At 39.5% G+C, this 5,974-nt stretch overlaps 1 long non-coding RNA gene across 1 annotated transcript; it reads left to right on the top strand.

Moving 5' to 3' along the window:
• Positions 1-3,951: 3,951 nt before the first annotated feature.
• On the top strand, positions 3,952-4,760 carry LOC104807110. Its single transcript, XR_770721.2, has 3 exons — positions 3,952-4,040; positions 4,124-4,223; positions 4,322-4,760. It is a non-coding gene; the product is annotated as an uncharacterized LOC104807110 (long non-coding RNA).
• The last annotated feature ends 1,214 nt before the right edge of the window (positions 4,761-5,974 follow it).

The raw sequence follows: 5,974 nt of genomic DNA, 5'->3' as shown, positions 1-5,974 counted from the left end.
TTCAGCAGGTACGCAGCGGTCTCTAAAGCATAGCCCCAAAAAGACTTCGGAAGATCTGTCTAACTCATCATAGACCGAACCATGTCTAACAGTGTTCGGTTCCTCCTTCTGACACGCCGTTCCATTGTGGCGTTCCAGGAGGAGTTAATTGTGATACAATACCACAATCAACTAGATAGTCAGTGAACTCTTGGCTGTCCTTTCCCTTTGAAAGGATGCTTTGTCATCTTGCCCATCAAACAAGACTCGCAAGATTCAAGAGACTCACAGTCAAATGAATCCAGAAGACCTTCAGAATGAAGTTTCTGAATGCGCTTCTCGTTTATATGGTCTAGATGATAATGCCAGAGGAAGGTCGGGTTTAAGTTGTTCGGCTTAAACCGTTTAGTACTCACGCTATAGATGGATGATGTCGAGTTCGAAGGCTGATCATTCAAGACGTACAAACCATTAACTAGATAACCATTACCATAGTAAATATCGTCTCGATAAATCATCAAACTCGAGTTCTCAATCACAAATCGAAAACCATCCAAATCCAGACATGAAATAGAAATAATGTTTCTGCTAATCGCAGGAACATAGTAACAATTACTAAGCTCTAAAACAAGTCCAGAACACTACAAGAAAAACTGTAATTTGCGACACCTTTTGCGACCGAAGTTTCTGTCGCAACATATTTTGCGACAGACCGCGACTAAAAAGCGACACAATCTCGGAAAAATATCTCTGTCGGACTTGGACGCAAAATCTGTCGCAACTTTTCGACCGACTACGATCGATATATCTGTCGCACATATTTGCGACAGAAAGACGACGGAAAACGACAGATACTTTACGACAGATTGTCTGTCGGTATATACCGACAGAATTTGCGACATATATGTTCGGTCGGACCACGTGTACGACACATTTGCGACAGATATTATGCATCGCGGAAATTATGCGACCGATATGCGACATACTATAGGAGTCGCTCAATATTTGCGACCGACATGCGACTCACCGCTGTGTCGCAAAATTAGGTACACACGTGAATGGTATGTCACCTAACTTCTGTCGCATTTCTGTTGCATTTCGGTCGCAAATCATTTTACGACAGAAAATATCGGTCGCAATTCCGTCGCAACGTTCTTCTATATACCCGTCTGCGATGAGCATGCATAGATAGGAAAAAAAATTATTACCGAAAAGAAAAATTTATTTACCAAAAAATGTCTTTTTCATCCAGAATGTGGATGTATAATAGATTTGATTCTTCTAATCAAATCTCGAGTGAGTTTGCTGAAGGATTACAATATTTTATGGCGTTTGCAACAAGTCAAACGTCGTATATTGAGAGTTCGAAGTTACCATGTCCGTGCTCAAAATGCGAGAATAAAAGATGGCGAAGTCAGTATGAAGTGTGTAAGCACCTTTATAGAAGAGGTTTTATGTCAAACTATTATGTTTGGCTGGCTCATGGAGAAACGTATGATACGTCGTCATCATCACGTGTTTCACAAATGCAAGAACAACTTGTGGAAAACACGTCGCTACCTCCGATCTTTCAAGAAGATCAAGACCGAAATCTATATGTAGAGATGGTGAATGATGCATTTCCCAACGTTGCTCCTTCTCCATATATGGAAGAAGAGCCAAATGTTGAAGCGAAAAGATTTTATGATATGCTTAATACGGCGAACACTCCGATATATGAAGGTTGCGTACAAGGGCTGTCAAGATTATCATTATCTTCACAATTGATGAATATGAAGATTGACTACAATCTTCCGGAGAGATGTATGGATGGCTTCAGTCAGATGTTTAAACAGTATCTTCCGGAAGGTAACACTGCAACAGAATCATATTATGAGGCGAAGAGTCTGATGCGTACGTTGGGTCTACCTTACCGGAAGATTGATGTTTGTGAAGACAACTGTATGATTTTTTGGAAAGAAGATGCAGAATTGATGGAATGTCGTTTCTGCGGGAAAGACAGATATCGACCACGTCGGAAAGCTTCAAAAAAAGGCAAGTTAATTCCTTTGAAGAGAATGTTTTATATGCCTATAACAGATCGTTTGAAAAGGTTATATCAATCCGAAAAGACAACATCATTTATGCGATGGCATGGCGAGAATTCGACGGCTGATGGAGAAATGCATCACCCATCTGATGGTTTAGCATGGAAACACTTTCAACAGGTATTTCCTGATTTTGCAAGTGAGACTAGAAACGTATATCTAGCATTATGCACGAATGGATTTAATCCATTTGGGATGTCTGGTCCAAATTATTCTCTATGGCCGGTGATTTTAACACTGTACAATTTACCTCCGGACATGTGTATGAATAGAGAATTTTTATTTCTATCAATATTAGTTCCGGGACCTAAACATCCTAGGAGGAGTTTGGATATTTTCCTTCAACCGTTGATAGAAGAGTTGAAAGACCTTTGAGTATTGGGGTTGAGGCATACGACGTGTCAATAAAGCAAAATTTTTTTGCTTCGTGCGGTGCTGATGTGGACAATTAGTGATTTTCCAGCATACTCGATGTTGTCTGGTTGGACAACGCATGGTCGGCTAGCTTGTCCGTACTGTATGGATGAGACCAACGCATTTTGGTTGCCGAACGGGAGAAAAACGAGTTGGTTTGATTGTCATCGTCGTTTCTTACCAAGGAATCATGCATTGCGCCGAAACAAGAAGAATTTTCGTAAGAATCGCGTTGTAAGTGATTCTAGTCTGCTTGAACTGACGGGAGATGAAATATTATTCGAACGGATTGAAGATTGTGTGAGATCATATGGGTTAGGGGTTACTGTAGAAGTCGGTAGAAATGATCATTTGCCGATTGAAGGATATGGTGAATATCATAATTGGCACAAAAAAAGTATATTTTGGGAATTGCCATATTGGAGACATCACAAGTTGCGACACAATCTTGATGTCATGCATATCGAGAAGAACTTTTTCGATAACATCATAAACACGGTGTTGAATGTACCTCAAAAGTCGAAGGACAATCCAAACTCAAGGAAGGATATAAAATCAATTTGTTTGAGGAAGGAGTTGGAACTTACAGAAGATGGGAAGGCACCGGTTCCAGTTTTTCGTGTATTTGGAGAAGAGTAGAAGAATTTTTTTCGGTGGTTGAAGGATGATGTGAAATTCTCCGATGGTTACTCTTCAAATCTGGCGCGATGTGTTGATATTGCAGGGAATAAATTAACGGGTATGAAAAGTCATGATTGTCATGTCTTTATGCAACGATTGCTTCCAATAGCATTTGCAGAACTACTTCCACAATATGTACACGAGAGTCTATCAGGTATGTCAATATATTTTTTAATGTTGTTTTTTAATATGTGAACTATATATATATAAACTTGATACGTGATTATTGTGCAGGGATCAGTTCATTTTTTCGGGTGATTTGCAATCGGACGTTTAAACTTGAAGATATCACCATGCTAAAACAAAACATAGTTCTGGTAATTTGCAATCTGGAAAAAATATTTCCACCGTCATTTTTTGATGTGATGGAACATTTACCAATCCATCTACCACGAGAAGCAGAACTTGGTGGACCAGTTCAATTTCGGTACGTTATAATTAATTATTGTGTTTCGTTTAATTAATATATAAGACTTAATCCTCTGCATACTTGTTTACATAACTGATGATTGTTTAATTTTATATTTTTTTTAGGTGGATGTACCCGTTTGAAAGATTTATGTACCATTTGAAGAAAAAGGCAAAACAAAAAGCCTTTGTTGAAGGATCAATTGCTGAACAGTATATCAATGAGGAAATATCATTCTTTACCTCATATTATTTTGAAGATAATGTGGCAACAAAAAGCAGAAGTATAAGAAAATCATCCCATTGCGATGATGGTCCTAGTTATCCGACGAATGCAAATATTCCCCATATATTTTACAGAAAAGGAAGATGTGGTGGTAAGGCCAGCGATGCCTACTTATCTGAAAAAGACTATCATGTGGTACATACTTTTGTATTGTTGAATTGCGAAGAAGTACTACCTTTTGAAAGGTTCGTTTATACATTTAATTATTTATGGCGTACAATTTTTTTACATTAATTCATTTACAAGTTTTTTTCATTTTATTTTGCAGGATTTTTGATGAACAAGTATACAACATGTATGGTGACGTAAATGACGAGGAATTGACCAAAATTAAAGAAAAAGGGTTTGCTACGTGGTTAAAAGAATATGTAAGAATTTTTCATCAAATTTCTTTTTTATACCCATTTTTAAGATCGATCAAGTATATATTGATATTTAAACAACCTATTTTTTCTTTGTTTTGCAGATTCGAACGTCACCAGAAGATCATCCATTGTGGTTGCATGAGCTAGTTCAAGGGCCCATTTGTCGTGTTACATGTTGGCCTATATTTTTTACCAGAGGCTACGTTTTCCACACACATGAACACGGACAACATCGTTCGACACATAATTTTGGTGTTTCTGTGAAAGGGTCAGAGTACTGTGCATCTGATAACGAACCCGATTTTTACGGACTACTGCAGCAGATTTTTGAACTCCAATATGCAGGTCATTTTGGACTCAAAGTGATGATGTTCAGGTGTGATTGGTTTGATCCTACACCCATGCGAGGGATCAGAGTCAACAAAACAGGTGTTTTTGACATATGTTACACACGTCGATACGGAAAATATGATCCTTTTATATTGGCTTCTCAAGCAGATCAAGTGTGTTACATCCCTTATCCGAAGAAAATTACAAGAAGGTCAGACATTGATTGGCGAGCTGTCGTGAAGATTAATCCCAGGGGAACTATTATTCGTTCTGACTCGACCGAGTCAGAGTTCTGACTCGGACCGAGTCAATACTCGGAAAAAGTCTCTTTTCACAAGGATTAGGGTTTCTAACTTATAAGGAGGTGTTGGACGCCGTCCTAAGGGAAGAACTCACTTTCAGAACCCTAAGACAGAGCAAAAACTCAGAAGAAATCATTTCTTTAATAGTTCTAGCTCCTGGGATAAGATCCCACTTCATATACTTCACAGATCCTAGCAGATCGGTTCCAAAAGCGTTTGGAATACTTTCCGTCGGTGTGGATACGTGTAGAGGGACTGTAACTTCAGTCTTAGGTGATTAAACAGGCCCCGGATCGACTCCTACTTCTGTTTCTTCAGGAAAGAGGTAAGTATTTGATTCCAACGGTGATATACACGATATGTTCGGGTTTTGCAGGTTTGGTTGCGTGTGACGTTTGACTAGGTTTAGATCTTTCTTCCGCTGCATGAAACCTAGTAAACCAAACCCTAGATCGATATGATCGCATGCTAGGAACCCGTAGCGAAACCCAACAGTGGTATCAGAGCCTGTTTCTCTGTATTTCGTCGTGCTTGTCGCATGCCTATATGAATTTTAATGGTTAAAATTGCATGATAGGCTTGATCTATGCATATTTAATGATGTTATGATTGTTATTTGATGCATGGATGAGTTTGGGGTCGAAGACGGCTTGATGGCGCATCAAATTAGGGTGAAAACCTAGATTTCGTGGCCTGAAAGTGTCTCCCAGAGTTTTGACTCGGACAGAGTCAGAGTTTTGACTCGACAGAGTCAGAGTTTTGACTCGACAGAGTCAGAGTTTTGACTCGACAGAGTCAGAATGAGAGAAACTCAGAGTTTTGACTCGGACAGTCAGAGTTTTGACTCGACCGGGTCAGAACGACAGAGTCAGAACGACAAATCAGAGTTTTGACTCGGGCAGAGTCAAGTGTTGACTCGACAGAGTCAGAACGAATCAAAATCGAACAGACTTGATCTCAGAGGCTTCTGACTCGGACCGAGTCAAGTGTTGACTCGGACCGAGTCAGTACAGAAGGTTGTGTAGTTCGTCACATTTTGGTTCGGACTAATTTGGGGAGATTTCGGCTTCAGACTCGGACCGGGTCAAGTATTGACTCGGACCGAGTCAGTTCGTTAGACTT

This window comes from Tarenaya hassleriana, unplaced genomic scaffold (assembly GCF_000463585.1).
Source record: "Tarenaya hassleriana unplaced genomic scaffold, ASM46358v1 Cleome126, whole genome shotgun sequence".
NCBI lineage: Eukaryota > Viridiplantae > Streptophyta > Magnoliopsida > Brassicales > Cleomaceae > Tarenaya > Tarenaya hassleriana.
The sequence above is the reverse complement of the archived record's forward strand: the minus strand, read 5'-3'. Positions and strand labels throughout refer to the sequence as shown.